A 16,922-nucleotide genomic window follows, 5' to 3' on the forward strand; every position below is an offset into this window, starting at 1 on the left:
GCTTCGGTCATGGCTAGTTATATGGTTAGTATGGCCCTAACGGCCAAGAAATTAGACTGCATCATCACTTACCACTAGAAAAGATTAAAGTCACGGGCTAACTTGTATAAAAAAAGGCTTACATCCTCAAACCAAGCCCCGCCGCCTTGGCTACGACCATGATCAATATCGAGTGGGTTTCGGCTACGCATTGCCGCAAAAGGAAAATATTCTTTCTACTGGACATAACGTCAGTGTTGGATTTCGCCAGCCAGCTCCTGCTGAATTTGTAAAAAACCGGCCAAGTGCGAGTCAGACCCACGCACCGAGGGTTCCGTATTCGGGTATTTTTTCCGACATTTTACTCGAGAAATCAAAAACTGTTATGCATTAAAAAAATATGCATAAAAATAAATAAAAATCTGTTTTAGAATGAACAGGTAAAGCCCTTTCATATGATAACCCACTTGATATATGTAGTTATCTTACTTTGAAAATTGAAAATACTAATATTTGTTCATGAACACATGACAGACGGATAGAAGGACAAATGGACAGACGGACAGACGGAAAGACTGACAGACTGACAGACAACGAAGTGATCCTATAAGAGTTCTTTTTTGCTTTTGAGTTACGGAACCCTAAAAATATTTAGTTTTATTTGCCCCGTATTTTATTTTCATAATTACAGGTTTCTGTATCCTGAAATACGGGGTAACTAGTAAAATACGGGGCCTCTGGCAACCCTATTCGGAAAACACTGTCACATTCAAGTTAATGTCAAATATTTTGTTTTCAATTACAGAAAGCTGCATCAATCATTATTACAATATTTTCTTTGTTGTGATTGGCTGAATTTTAGAGTTTCAGTCAATAAAGAGACTATTTGCCAACTAAACGTCATAACAATATAAATGCCAGAAAGTTTAACCAAATAAAACAAACTTAATGAGAACCTAGTGAGAATGCAAACGGCACACAATTTATAATACATATTATGTTAGTCGTATATAATAGATATTATAGTAGTCGTTCACTTTGGTAATAGTCAGATTGTCATCAGTTAAATTGATATTGGTTGATGTATCGTAAATTATTGTTTCGGTGACAAATATTTTTATTATCTATTTATCTTTGAACAGAATGGAATAGAATGAAATGGAATGGAATACAATGATAAATTTTTATTCCTGTAAACTTTTAGGTAAACTTCAAAGTGTTTTTGGGTGGTCAGAAAAATTTACCACTGGTTCGGAATGCCGATCCTACGTTTTCTAGGGTTTCGTACCTCAAAATGAAAAACGGAACTCTTATAGGATCACTTTGTTGTCTATCTCTCTGTCTGTCGTGTGTGTCAAGAAAACCTCTAGGGTACTTCCCGTTGACTCAAAACCATGAAATTTGGCAGGTAACCTAACTGCGTAATTTTGGGTAGTTTTTTAATCGATAAAGAAAGTTTGCGACATTGTTCAATAAAAAATTTGGATTCCAACTCCTCAACCCTGATATTGCAGGGGACCTGACTACTAAAGCTAATGGGATTTAAAAAGTGTCGATTATTAATTGATATTGAAGGTATCTATACCAAGTAAACACTTTGTCGTTGACCTCAACCCTGATGCTGTAAGAAATTGCATTCCTGGTGATCCCTCGGGATTTGAAAAGGATCATCCGTTTAAATATTCTTACGTGATACAGAAACAAGTTGCATCCCGGGGACGGGCTATTACGGAGAGGCAACTTTTGTTCTGGGAAATGAAAGGATCGGGATTTTTAAAAACCTAAATCCACGCGAGCGAAGCTGCGGGCATTAGCTAGTTGTAAATATATTTAGAAGCTACTATAAGATAATAGATAAGGTACTTATTTCCTTATATTTTTATTGTATGGCAGCGCGCGGTTTTAAATTATAAATTGCACGTCCTGTCCTTTTCTGTAATACATTTTTTTCTCAATATCTACCGCTTTATCTCATAGCAAGAGTCCGTAAGACATAATACAGTGAAAATAAGCAAAATATACAATTTTTGCAGTTTCCACGTCAGTACCTGTCGAATTTTTCTAACAGTGTAAGCAGCAGAGCTGAGTTTACCATCAAGTGTTGATATGTGGGTGTTCCATAGAAGCTTTGCATCTAACATTATACCGAGAAACACGGGGTTCTCCTTTATTTTCAACATATGATTATTTATCAATGAATTTATGTCATTTAAGGTCCTGGTATTGGGCAGTGTGAATTCAACACACTTAGATTTCTTTGCATTTGGAAGTAAATTGTTAGCAATAAATCAGAGAGTGACCTGTGATATGGCATTACATATAGTATACATTGTCAAAAATTATAATATTAAAGCTGTGCGTATTGCGTGAGGAATAGGTTGCAAGAGAGTTGCAACTTGCAGGGTTTGATGCATGCGCTATTGCCAGCAAACATGAGACATATTTTTATCTACAGGCAACGTCTGAGTAGGTAACGCATACGTCTAACGCAAGTTGAAATGTACCAGTGTATTTAGTTAGACCTATCGACAAGTTTGGAGTTGGGTGCAGTCTAAATGTGGCCCGTGTGTTTAGACTGTCAGTTTCTGTCAGTTTCACGTGTCGTCCCCCGCACTTCACCACCCCGCTTGCACAAATCGAGACAGCACGAAATTTTCAAGATTTCTGGGTGTAATTTCTGGTTTTCGTAGTTCCCACATAATTATAACAATATAAAATATATAACGATAATTTTTTTACTACATAATATTCATTAAATTTTCTAGGTCTGTGGTTTTTCCAAATTTCATTAAATTGCTTCGTTGTCTAGAAAAACGAGCACAAAGTTGGGCCTTTTTTTAAAGAAAAATACAAATCTTTGAGCCCCTGTAATTTTAAAACTACATATTTTTAGAAAAACCTAAAACACCACAGACACAGATATTAGTTTCTAGACTATGTCTGCAAAATTTCATGGACTTTGGTTGCTTAATATTCAAATGCAATGGGAACTACGATTGTATGGAGTAAGTGACGGAGAGAGCTCTGTTAAGTAGATAATTTAAGGTAGACCTATACTTTAATTTTCCTTAGTTGACTTAAAACTCTCTACTCTTCAAGTGTATACCTCTCTGCACTCACAATTCTTCTATAACTGTGATAGTAAAATGAGTCCGAAATACGACACGACCGGAGGGAGAGCAGAGTAGGACCACAGATTACTTTAATAATGAGGAAACTCACTCCGCAAAGAAATTTAAATAAATAGCGACTCTTTTCTACAACCTCACCACACGCCACCCTCACCCTCACCACCTGGGTGCCTGGTGTACATCGACCGTCCATTGTGCCAGATCCTTTTTTCCACGCACATGCAAACTATGGAATCAACTTCCATCTTCGGTGTTCCCAATAGATTAAAACATGGGGTTATTCAAAGGGCCGACCAACAAATTCCTGAAAGGCCGGCAACGCATCGGCGGTACCTCTGGTGCTGCAAATGTTGGGGGGCGGCGGTAATCACTTAACATCAGGTGAACCACTGGCTGGTTTGCTTGCTATGTTTTTATAAAAAAAGAGGTATATGCGTATAGGTAATAACTGAACGAATCCACCAGTATGAACCTTAGTTTTTCCTGTCGATACTAGAAACCTTTGCCAATGAGCGTCGATTCCCACGAGCCGTTGGATAATGGTTACTTTATTACTTAACCACTGTTCGTGGCTATTGCGCAAACAGCCAAGGCTGGCGTGTGATATTATCACAATGCCTTGGCTTTATCATAACATCACGGTAGCCTAATGCTTCTCGTGACGGATAGAAAGGCGACATCGTGATTTGACCAAAACTTGGCTTATCTCGGTAGTCTGTGAAGTAAAAGTCATCATTTTCTTTTATAATGCGCATACTAATGTACCCATAACACAAATTGGTGATAGGAGACCAAAGTCTTATACGCCTCCTATTTGGGGGTCTGGGATTCGCATTAGAGGTACGTTTGAACTTTTTGAGCGACTAAATATCACACGATAAAATATCGTGAGGGAACCTGCATGCCTCAGTGTTCTTCAAGGTGTGTGGGCCAGTATGCTAGAATACGGCCAAAATCTTTCTAATTCTGAGAGGAGAACTAAGCTCAAAAGTGGGCCTGGATTGATATGATATACCGCAAAAGGCCAAAATAAAGTAAAATAATAAGTATAAGAGGTGATTTCAGTTATCCTTAGAGAACATAGCGGCTTGAATAATGGCGTCTGATACAATTAATACCTAACTTTATTACTGCAGTCTATTTAAGCAGGTTTAGAATTTTTTTGTAGAGGATAGTTACAGAAGTGGAGAGGATAGTTACAGAAAAAAAAATAGCAACTAAATTAAATTAGAAATACCTATCGTGACAATAGTTCAATTATTATCAAAAGAATTTAGATGCAGTTGAACTAGGTACTGGAAAAAAGTTTTACAATATAGTTTATCGGTTGGACTAACTAATGGGAACGAGCGAGCAAATGTAACCACTCGTAGGTAGATAAGTACATGGACAGAGTAATCAGCAAACTTTGTTTTCTTCGTTTTACAACTCGTACAAAGCACGGGTAGTGGGTTACGCCTTGCCATTAAAAGTTTATGTCCAAGAAGGCTTGCCATATTGCATCCAATAAAAACCTACGGAAAATTGGCTCGTAACTTTTTACAGTGTACTTACCTATATTCGTCTGGGACTTATATAAAATTTCTCTGTTGGGACATGGGAGGCCGCAATTACATAGTTATCGGTAAAGATGTATCGCTAATCGATTTAACCAACGATCGTTTAATAAAAGCGATGGATTAAGCGTGCCGGTGCAATGCCGCATAAAAACCGATCAAGGGTAAGTATTGGTTTATATTAACTATCATATTATCCTTCCAAATTAGCATCCTTCACACACGTCACACGGATGAACATTGAATAAAAATAATGAAAAAATAATGCGTGATATTTTTCCTAAGCACTGCAGGTTCGAATTCTGGATTTCTTTATAGAGAACTCACAATGGATTCAATACATGAGTTATCTATTAAAACCTAATGCCCTCTTCAGTGAAGGTAAAAGAAAATTTGCATCGCAGTTCTTTAGCACAAAATTTACTTACTCTAATGGAAAAAATATGGTAAGTAGCTAATTCTGTGCACAATCTCTGATTATATGACTACTACATGATAGCTAACGCTATATTAGCGCTAAGAAAGCAATATATATTTTAGACCTATCATTTTAGTTAATATTTTGAGAATAATTACTTACAATGTAAACTTTGATCAAAATTGGTTGACGAGGGCAGAGTACCAAGCAAGGAATTCTTTCGTTAAAAAAATCAATTTTGTCAACCTCGATACCGCGAGATTTTGCTAGTTTTTTGCACACCAAAAAATCCCGAAGGCACTGCGAACTAGGACATTGTTCCAGAAAAAGGAAATCATGGAAGACACCCGAGTATTCTCATTTGTGGTTGTTCCCGTTCCACTTTCACAACCTACTTTATCGGTAGTTTGCAAATTTCAGAGGAAGCGAAAACTTTAAATAATAGGTAAGTACCTAGATTCAGTAAATACCTATATTTCATTTATAAGCTTTTGTTTCTACTAGCAGTTAGCAGATGTAGAGACTAGAGCCAGAAACTTCATGATTCAATGGTATTTCTTGTATACGAGCTACCTACTAGTAGTATAGATTGAAACGGTAGTAGTGACAGTGCTCTAGACTCTATTCTACTCCTAGCATAGATATTGTAACTCCTAGCGATACCTAGTAAAGTGAGGTAAGCATAGACCGTATGTTTATTGGTAAAATACGCATATAATTATGATTGGTATATTTTATAGATTTCAAGAAAACATATGATTATTTCGTTTTAAAAACAGAATGTGCATTCCTACAAGTAAATAGATAAGAATTCTAATAAATACCGTACATTGCTATAATGTAGATCTAATATTATGATAAAGCAGTTCTTTTACTAAAAAAAATTGTGCATCATAGAGCCATATTATTATGTATTTGACACGAGTCGTGTAAGTGACGTGAGTATTGTATTATTTCGTTGCTGCATCAGCGTTGTAGGTAAGGCTGCGTGTTTGTTTACAGAATAGCACTGTTTGCATTCCGTTTTATTTTCATTTTAAGTATTTAATGAAGGCCAGAACGGTTTTAGTACGTATTTAGCTCAAATTGGACTATAAATACAGTAAAAAAGCGTTAAACACTCTACTTAATCGTTTTATCTATTTGGGTCAATCAATTCCACGATGTACTGGATTTAGCAATTTGCATGTCTGTTACGCAATCATAATAATAACAAGTTCATAACAAAGGTCACTGCGCAATTCGTATGAAATTCGTATTAAAATACTCATTATATTTGGTGCAGTATGCACATTGATATGCAATACATGAAGCTCATAACACTCCTTATAGGTTGGGACTTGCGACGTGTTACAAATACCTAGCTATTTGCACAGTTGGAGTTAGGTAGGTAGGTACTAAATAAGTACATGGTTTTTACACCCATAGAATGTTATGGTAGAGTTTGTAGAGTTACCTACTGCATAGTGCATGTCACAGCTCAGAAATGTCAATGTAGATGTCAGAGATAGCAATGAGTTATATACCTATCTACAGCGGCGTGCACCAGGGTATGCATTTAGGTATGAACTTATTTTCTGGCAGGTCATAATGAAAAATAAGCATTGATTTATTATAACTACGGTAAGCAGTGCTTTTACGTCTCTATGAGCTGCACACCACTGCCTATCTACTGTCTATTTGCTAGCATTTTACGGTCTACTCCTTTGACAGGTTTTGATGTTTGACACAGAGATAACTAACAGCTCCGGGAAAGACACGATCTACTTTTTGTCCTGGAAAATCAAAGAGTGGAACTACGACAGTTTAAAAACCTAAATCGACATTGAAGAAGTCGCGATCATTATCTATGTATTTTGTAGAGAGATACTTTGCATACCGGAGACAGATATAGGCTTCTTTTTATCCCGGAAAATCAAAGCATTCCCTAGGGATCAAACCGAAACTTCGTCCACTTAGGGCGAGGTTGTGGACTTTATCTAGTAGAATAATAAAACTTTTTATTAGTTGAAAATGTAACTGTCTGTCTGTCTATCTGCCAGACGCACCTTTTCACGGCCATACGGAATGTTTATACCGTAAAATCAGCAAACTCTTACAGGATTTTCAAAAACCTAAATCCACGTGGACAGTTTTGTAATAAAATATAAAATCATATTGATATCATAGTTAAATAATATACTTAATGCCCGTTATAACAATATAAACGAGCGTGTCACCAAATCTCACGGCCAATTAGTCACGGTCAGATTGGATGGAGTTTAATAGTGTCAGTGACATAACATGTGCGAAAAACCCCGTACCTACACTCGTGTAACTTTGCTGATGACAATGGCGCTGTTGTCTACGCAAAAGTCCGTTATTTTCAACCTTATTCCTGAGCTGTCATGTTAGATACGGCCACAGGCAAAGATGTGTGTAGACTGTATGTAGGACCTAATAAAGTTGTTCGCACATGATAGTAGCGCGTGCCAATACTAATGTGCGGATAACGGAACGTTTCTTCCAATAGAAACTTCTATTTCGTGAAAATTTTGACCGCAGCGTATGCGTCAAAGTTACACAAAGCAAAACTAATCGCTGACCCTGCAAACAACGAAGCATTAATGTGTGCATAACTCGTTTACTTCTTATTTACACCTATCTCTCTTTATTGCATTGTCGGTCTCTTTTCACCATACCTACATAATCATCAATAATACAGAATCATGTCATCTAGTACTAGATGACATGATTTCTGTCATCTTCAGCTACTGCATTTTTCAATGATAAATGCCATTAAGTTTTGAGAAAATACGTATTTAAATCTAAGTATCTATGAGTTATTGATATTGAAATGTAACTACCTACGGGCAAAACGAATTTTGTGTTTTTTGACGCTTCTTCATAGAATGTTCAAGGATTTTGTAATAGTATTACTATCATAGTATCCTTGCATCTGCCAAGTAGGTAGTCAAGTAAGTAACATAGTCAAGATTTGAATGTCCTTATCATTGATGTTGGAAGCGCGACCCCCAGTCATAACATTACGATTTGAATATGATAACGAATAAGGGCCTGGGGGCCTTTCGCCATCGCATGACAGTTGGGCCCGGTGGTATTGATGAGGATTTTTCAATGGAAAAAAAAACAAAAAGCGTGCGGTCGGTGCACCATAGGTGCTGCTTATAATATGTGCAACCAATATCATACCTAGCAACTATAAGCCGCCTCTCATAACCTCGTCCGTTTCTTCACAATTCGGAATGGCGCGATCTGATAACCGCGTTTTCAGCCACCCGAGCGTTTTAATTGCTGTTTTATGCTCATTATGAGCCAATGATACAGCGTTTTAATGTTAATTTTATAGCACAGCGCTCTGTCAAGGTATATGTATATATCTATATATATACAAGGCGCTTAATATTTTATTATTATTATTTCGCGCTGAATGTAGAACAATAAATTTTATTGCAACCGAAAATGAAGGTCGTTATAAACCAGTTAACTACCTAAGAGCTTTTTGCTCGTGAAGTCGTGACTCTACAAGATTTACTTACATACTTAGATGAAAGCCTGTAATTAAATTTAAAAAAATAGACTTGGTAACTATTATAGGTAGCTACCTATTCATACGATATTTTTATTAGAACTTTGTATGCAGGAAAATCGAAGTTTCCATGGATTTAAAAGAATCTAAATCTTAGCACGCCTACTACTACTAAGTAAAAAATATTTTTGCGTTTATTAAACGTACCTAACATATCTAAATTTAAGCTTTGAAAGTAGATATTTGAGTTTTGATAAGATAATATAAATGGCACACTAAGCTCCTGCAACTGGAACGATTATTACCTTATTCAATTGCTAGAGTGTCTATGCCCAAACGCATTGAATTGACAAACTCCGCGTTTTTGGATGTCGGTTAAAGGCTAGGTTATAAATTATACCGAATGTAATCGTCAAACAAGTATAGTTCACAATTTGTCAGTATATCCTTAATTGTGTTTATTAGTATATGCTCTATCCATTGTATGTAAATGATTTTGACGTGAATGGAGGTAATAACTGAGAAAAAACCCGTTTCTCTTTTATAATATAACAGCTAATGTCCTAGATGACCCGTCACAGGTTATTAATAAGATTAGTTTTATGGAGTACTTGATATGTATAGCATAAAATTCAATTTTTTTTTAAATCTAATCTAATGGCAGAAGCCTAATACACCATAGTGTAGAGCCGTGAAAACCTAGTGGTTAAGATGTCCACCCCACAGGAGGTTGGGGGTTCAATGCCAGGCACGCACCTCAAGCTTCGATAAAGTTACGCGCGTTTGAGCAATTAAAATATGTATACCACTTGCTTTAGCAATGAAGGAAAACATCGTTAGGAAATTTCTCTATAGTGTTCTCAAATGCTTGTGAAATCTACCAATCCCCACTTGGCCAGCGTGGCAGACTGTGGCCTAAGCCCATCTCATTCTGGGAGGAGACCTGAGGAGACGCAGAAGTAACATGACAAAACATACTATACTATTGGAAGATCCGAATAGAATGGGCAGGAAAAATATCTTGGAAATATTTCAGGATTTTATACTCGATTTCTTGCTTTGTAAGCTATAGGCATCTATAGGTTTATTATACTAATTTTACAGCAACCATTCTCTATAATCATAAAACTAAAGTACCTACATATTACTTTAGAACGGTATTTACGTATATAGACAAGTATACACTATAACGTCCATACAAAATGACTTCTCACGCGTCATTTTAACTCTATGGGTCAACTGTCATACGGTTCACCTTTAAAATAAGGACTAAAATCGTACTTTTGACATGGTATTTGACACATAAATTTAAAGTGACGCGTGAGAAGTCATTTTTACGCATTATACGTATTATACAAGCGAGCAAGTTTTCCCACGTACAACGCGCTATCTTCGAATCGCGAGGAGAACTCGGACCTAGTTCAGTCGAGACGTACGAGTATATATTTTAGAACTTCCTATTGCCAGAGTCGTGACTGCGATGTGAGAAAACATTTTAATTGACATTTAACTTTATGCATTTAAAAAGCCGTGAGGGCTTAGTGGTTAAGTCGTCCGCATCTTATTCGGGAGGTCATAGATTCGAACTTCGAACCTGGGTATGGACCACAACGTGCCTCAATTGACAGACACAACAGACGGACAGACAGACGGACAGCAAGGTGATCCTATAAGGATTCCGTATTTTCTTTTGAGATTTTTATGCACATAACATTGTAATTTAATAGTTAGTCGGTGTCAAAAGGTACCTACCCGATTATTATATTATTCGTATCTGCATACATAAGCGAATAGAATAAAAACTTCAAACTACCGCATTTAGGTCATTTTGGAGTTAAGTAGTAAAACATGCTGAGGAAACCTGCATACTTGAGAGTTCTCCATAATGTTTTCAAAAGTGTGGAAGGTCACGATGATATATTGTTATTTTTTCACAGGGTATTTTAAGGTAGCAACTGTTACGTCATATGAAAAAGTTTTTACGTGATTTTTCACTATGTGCATTTTAAGCAATTGAATATCACTTGCTTTAACAATGAAGGAAGACATTCGAGGAAATCTACATACTTGAGAGTTCTCCATAATGTTTTCAAAAGTGTGGAAGGTCACGATGATATTTTGTTATTTTCACAGGGTATTTTAAGGCAGCAACTGTTTCATATGATAAAAAAGGGTTTAAAGTGATTTTTCACACGCTACCTGGACTAGTCCATCAGAATGTTCTATGCTATAACATTCTTGTAAGTTTCTCCGGAAATAGACAAAAAAGTAAAAACATCTAGCAATTTCATTCCCCCAACAGACTGCGAGTTAGCAACTTTAGAGCAATTACACAATTATTGTGCTATTTTATAAGTAGGCCTTGTACTTGTAGGTACTAGGTATAGTTGTAGGAACTTGAAGACCGTCAACGCTTCCTCGTAACGCTAATGGATGTACCTGTTCTTTCCGACTCGTCCGTCATAGGCGTGAAGTCATCATTGTAGATCAAAATGAAGGTTGCTTATAATTCTAATAAAATAATCATGGACCTATAAGCTTTAAGTTTAAGACTTCGGCGTTATATTCTGGGACTCGGAGGTTTTGTTCCAGGCATGCACCTCTAACTTTTCCGAGCTTTTTTTTTAAACGTACGTGAGCTACTTCTATGCTAGAAGTGCGTGCCCGGAATCCAACTCAACCCCCAGCCCGTTATATCCCCAATTATATCCACTGATTTCTATGACATCAGTGGATATAATTTTTATCTACTGCCCATGCTAGCCGGGCAGGACTGAAAGAGACAGAGGTATTTGCCTGTAGGCTATCATGAGTTTTCTGATTTTTTTTTATATCAGCGCATGAATAGTGAAAATAACTTTGGCTGGAATTAATTTGAGCTGCGCGCCAAACGTAAAAAATAGTTGTTTTTTTTAGGTACTTCAACATGATTGTACTCAAATTATTGAAAGATAAAGATTATAGGTATCTATACAGAAAGGAAGACCGGCTGTTCACATGATTATGTCTATTGCATCATACGAGTACCTATCAATAAAACCAATCAAATATTCTACGTGCCAGCATGATCGCAGCGTCATGTACCACGTGCAGCTGTTATACGCTTCGGAAGTCCATCTTAGATCCATTTCCTGCTCCGTATTAACTGAATTACTTAAATTGTACACGACCATACATAAAATTACTTTGATCTTAGGCCTCCATTGGACGGTAGGTCAGTTAATTCCGTCAATCATGAGTGATGAAACTGATGAATGCTAGATGGAGTCAAAAATTATATTTAGGAGGCCCTACCGCGTTTTGTTTTGACAGTTACTATGACGCTTACTTGTGACGATCGCATTCACGACTGATTGGCTGGTTGTAACAATTGCAGCAATTATAGTCATTGAGATTGTAATGATGACTGATGCAGCTTTTCCAGAATCGACTTGATTAGCCAACACTCTATCGCGAACCGCGATTGGCTAAAATGTATTGTTGCAGGAAAAATACCCTGAATTCAGCCAATAACAACAATTGGTTTATAGCAGCTGACGATCGGTGCAGCTTTTGCATAATCTACTACAGCTATACTCTAAGTGTGTTCCGCGGAACCCTAGGGTTCCGCGATACCTCTGTAGGGGTTCCGCAAGAATTTAGAAAAAAAATCAAAACACCTCTCTCTGGTCGAACGTTTTGACTCCGCGGCCGCACGTAGGTATATTTATTTAGGTATTTATTTATTTGTATTTGTAGAAACATGTGTTACCTAGAATAGCTGGTACAATATCTCATAAGTTTGGTATCAACATTTACAATTTACAACCAATTGATGAAAAATAAAAAAACAGTTTCATACCTCCCATTAGTTAGATTTTTTCTTTTTTAATAGAATATATTCTATTATTGTATTTGCCATGTGGTAAAGTAAGTAATAATTAGTACCTAACGTTTACATTGTACTTTTATTATGCTTGTTAAAAAAGAATACACTTTTAAAAACTATTGTTTTATTGTAGGGTTCCATCAAGTAGTTTGCTTCCCAAAAGGGTTCCGTCACCAAAAAAGTTTGAGAACCATTGAATTCTACTATAAATAAATCGTCATGGAATGCCGTTCAAATTGCTTGCTAGTGCTTTTATATAGCTACTTAATAATATGGTTTGAAAGAATTTTTAGATTTGCACACAATATACACACTTTTTTAATTCAGGCTATTATACAGTAAGTAATTCCATAATAACAAAGTTGTGTGGAAGCATCTTTCAGCGGCTGAACTTTCAGTTGCCCATGCAATAAATTGTTACATTACTAATATTGTAATTTTTTATGATTTGTAAAGTGTAAACTTAAATAAGAGGGCCAAGGTGACAAAAATGAAATAGCCAACCAAGGCATGGTACCAATTGCGGATAATATGGGATCTCCGACTATATCGATAAGTGATGAAACACAGGTACCTGTAGACTGCGTTCTTCAAAAGAGTTCTACAATAGTAGCATAGAAATATGGTTTGTAGTATATGCGAGAGAAATTGTCATAATATTTAGGAAGTGAACGTCTGCAGTGCCAGTGTCACGCCGCGTCGGTACATCCGTCATGTGAGAGCAGCAAGATGACCAGCGTGATTTGCATTTTACTTACTTATACCACTACTTTATGTTTCTTTGATCTTTATGTTGTGGCACTGTGATTTGTACGTTTTATTTTAGCATTCAATTGAGATACGTTAGGTACAACTGTGCTTCCCCGTGGCACATGGTATCCATGACGGATTTTCCTCACGAAAAAAAAGGTGGAAAAAAATATCGTTAAAAGTTTTGGTTAGATGATATCCGCAACTTGCTCGCGTGGGTTTAGGTTTGTTGAAAATCCTATGGGAACTCTTCGATTTTCCGGGATAAAAAAAAACATACAGTCGAATTGTGAAACTCCTCCTTTTTGAAGTCGGTTAAATATTGCCGTTGGCCATCTCCGGCTGCAAGCTTCTCAGCACTGAACTTCGTCCTAATTGGTTAAACGGATGGACCGTGATAAGGCAACAGACAAACATAGTTTCGCATTTATGATATACTAGCTGACGCCCGCGACTTCGTCCGCGTGTATTTAGGTTTTCCAAAATCCTGCGGGAACTCTTTGATTTTCCGGGATAAAAAATAGCCTATGTGCTAATCCAGGATAATATCTACCTCCATTCCAAATTTCAGCCAAATCCGTCCAGTAGTTTTTGCGTGAAGGAGTAACAAACATACACACACACACACACGCACACACACACACACACATACAAACGTTCGCCTTTATAATATTAGTAGGAAGTAGTATGGATTGAAGCTAACTAATAACAATGGATATGAATTCCAAGTATTGATTTGTAGTTATAAGATTAAAGTAAGATTTGAATTCTAAGTATGAGTTTCAGTTATGTATATTTTGGCCAAAATGTACAAAAAATCTAATTTGCACGGAATTCACACTCAGACAAGTCTGCACGATGGGAAAATCAAAAATACAGACTGTAAGTTTTTTTTTTTAAATCACTTTGTGGTATTTGAATATGTATTTAAATAGCCGTCCAACAATACCTTCCAATTCCAAACAGCATACCACTAATATTGCTTTGATCAACGAAACACTAAAAAGTTCAATGAACCAAATGATGTAGGTGTCCGACTATAAAATTATCAAAATCATCGACTATTTTTCAAAGTTATTAATTAATATGACACGGACATTTTATAATAAAAATCCTGCGGGCGTAAACAATCCACCATTGTGAATGAAACAATGAAATCATTATCACTTAAAATTAATCATTGCCTTGCGACAACAAAGAAAAAGAAGCGTTATTTTTTTTCAGACATCTGGTAATTTCAATGCTGTCAACAGATGAACCAACTTGGTTTGCTGAATATGATTCTAGACCTGAAATTATGAACTTGGAATTCCAATATTGAACATGGTTATGGACGAGCGATGTCTTTGTTGGTGTATAGACTGGATGAGTCTCGATCCAGACCCATACAAGTCTGGTAGGACTAGCATTAATTATTATTGTTATTGAACCGTGTTGGGGTGCTACCAGGACTTGAATAGTTGGGATTTAAGTTGGGACAAATTGATATTGGTTGAATTGTTAGCTAATTTTTTTGTACTTTTAAACTAAATTGATAGGTTAAATTAGTTCAATCTGTGTCCACTAGGAACATTATCAAAGGAAGGGCTAAATACAATACCTAGACCGGTTATCGGTCTGGCTATTGTATTTAGTATTTACAGTATATTAAGTGACTAAATTTAGTTACTTTGTTTTTACACAACCGTTTGTGTTCAACCGAATTTCATACAACTGAGAAGCTTTAAACAAATTGCACCCAAGGTCGTAAATAACTATACATTTTAAAATTCTCGATTTTGATAGGTATTTTGTTCACATTGACTAGACCGAACCAAAACCATGGCATCTTTTGATGGCAGCTTTGTGTTTTATTTGGGTGTAATAGTATATATCAGGTTATATTATGGGGCCAACTAGGGCCCAACTAGGTCGGTGCGTCTATTAACAGCGATTGTGGTAACGAAATTGCTAGAAAACGGTTAAACACTATCTGTCAGATCGCCGATAAGTGAACTATTAACTGTTACCCATTGAGAGAGGAGAAAAAAGGCTGATCTAGAGAAAGTGCACAGAACAGAGCGCTATTTTCACTGGCATTGCGAGGAATTAAGATGGAACCACACTAACCCTCAGCTTTTAGGAGCTTTTTGTGAACTACATCAAAATATAATACTATAAATTGTGTGTATATTTTTTTGGAGGAGAAAGGTCGTTTGTGTGCATGTCTGATACCACACTTGGACGATTTTGATGCGGTTTTTTAAAGTTTGTATAAGTTACGCCTTAGTTTCTAACTTCTAAGTTATTTAACACTCGATTTACGATTATATTAACTAAGGAGCGCAGAAGTAGAGATATTTTTCTAATGTACCTACTTAAATGTACGACTTGCTTACCTTTTTAAATTTTTAAGACTCGTAGGACTAAATTAGAGAATAGGTACGAGTATACATTAAAGTAGGTAGGTAATTCAATGGACCAAAACCATATCTAGGCAGATTCTAAGAAGCTTAAACCCATCTAGATCCAGGATTTAATTAAGTTATGTTTAAGTAAACAGTTTTAATTATTATTAAATGCATTAATATTACCTAAATGTACCTGTTTATTAATTTAAAACAGATCATTTTGATATTCTAGACATAGCGACCGATTTTATTACCAAGTGATAGAACAAGTTTAATAAAAGCATATCATTTTCAATACTGGCTTTATTACTTTATGTAATCAAAACCGTATCATAACATGTTTACTGAATTTTGCACTTTATTTTAAAGTAGCTATGCAAGGTAATAACGTGGGAGGGTTAACTTGAGTTTAATTGAATGTGGTTGAGTGTGGCGCCAGCTTAACCTTGATAATGTAATGACTTTATCGCGTGATGTCAGTTTTTGCGTTATCGGCTTCTGTGGCCCTAAAATCACCATCAATAATTTGCGAGTCTAGAGATGTAAATTGAGATTCTGAACAATTTTGTGTTCTTACGAAATAAAGAATTACCTTCGTAACAAGATAAAATCCTACAAATACCTATTTAAAACTAGCTGATACCCGCGACTTTTTCTTCTGCTATCATGCAATAAAAAAAACCGGCCAAGTGTGAGTCAGACTCGCGCACCGTGGGTTCCGTACTTGGGTAATTTTTCCGACGTTTTGTACGATAAATCAAAAACTATTATACATAAAAATAAATAGAAATCTGTTTTAGAATATCCAGGTAAAGCCTGAAAGGTGATACCCCACTTGGTATAGTTATCTTACTTTGAATATTTAATTTTAGGGTTCCGTACATAAATTATGAACATTATAGTTTGGGTGTATGAAATATTTCTTTTCCGAGCTAGAACATCGCAATAAACCGTGAAAGAAAACCCCAAAAAATGTTCGTTATCGTTTTTACCCTTTGGGTACGAGCGAAGTATAATAAACAATTACATATAATAAGTTGGATGAATCAAGTATAAAAAATTTCTGGATCAGTATGGCGCCAGCCTTAGCCTGGATAATGTAATGATTTAATGAGTTTATCGCGTGTTAGTTTTTATGCGACAGCTTCTGAGCTCTTACCACGGCCTATGCATCTGGGAAAATTATTCCAACGCTGCTCATGGCAACATTAACTTGAAGGCACCTAACTCTATATAAAAATCTAGGGTACTAATATAAACTACTCAAAACAAAATAGGGCCCACCACGAGTTAATCTCGAA

General features: G+C 36.2%; 1 protein-coding gene across 6 annotated transcripts in view; it reads right to left on the reverse strand.

The window, feature by feature from the left end:
- Nucleotides 1-16,922, reverse strand: part of LOC123866882 — a 74,197-nt gene that overhangs the window by 17,939 nt on the left and 39,336 nt on the right. Inside the window, exon 3 of one of the 6 annotated variants that reach the window (XM_045908635.1) lies at nt 5,473-5,475. The exons of 3 other annotated variants lie outside the window; for them this stretch is intronic. The gene's annotated coding sequence lies outside the window, so the exon portion shown is untranslated. Of the gene's footprint in view, nt 1-8; nt 14-5,472; nt 5,476-16,783; nt 16,787-16,922 lie in introns of all 6 variants that reach the window. 2 more of the 6 variants (XM_045908638.1, XM_045908637.1) reach the window with 2 other exon arrangements.

This window comes from Maniola jurtina, chromosome 7, assembly GCF_905333055.1.
Source record: "Maniola jurtina chromosome 7, ilManJurt1.1, whole genome shotgun sequence".
Taxonomy (NCBI): domain Eukaryota; kingdom Metazoa; phylum Arthropoda; class Insecta; order Lepidoptera; family Nymphalidae; genus Maniola; species Maniola jurtina.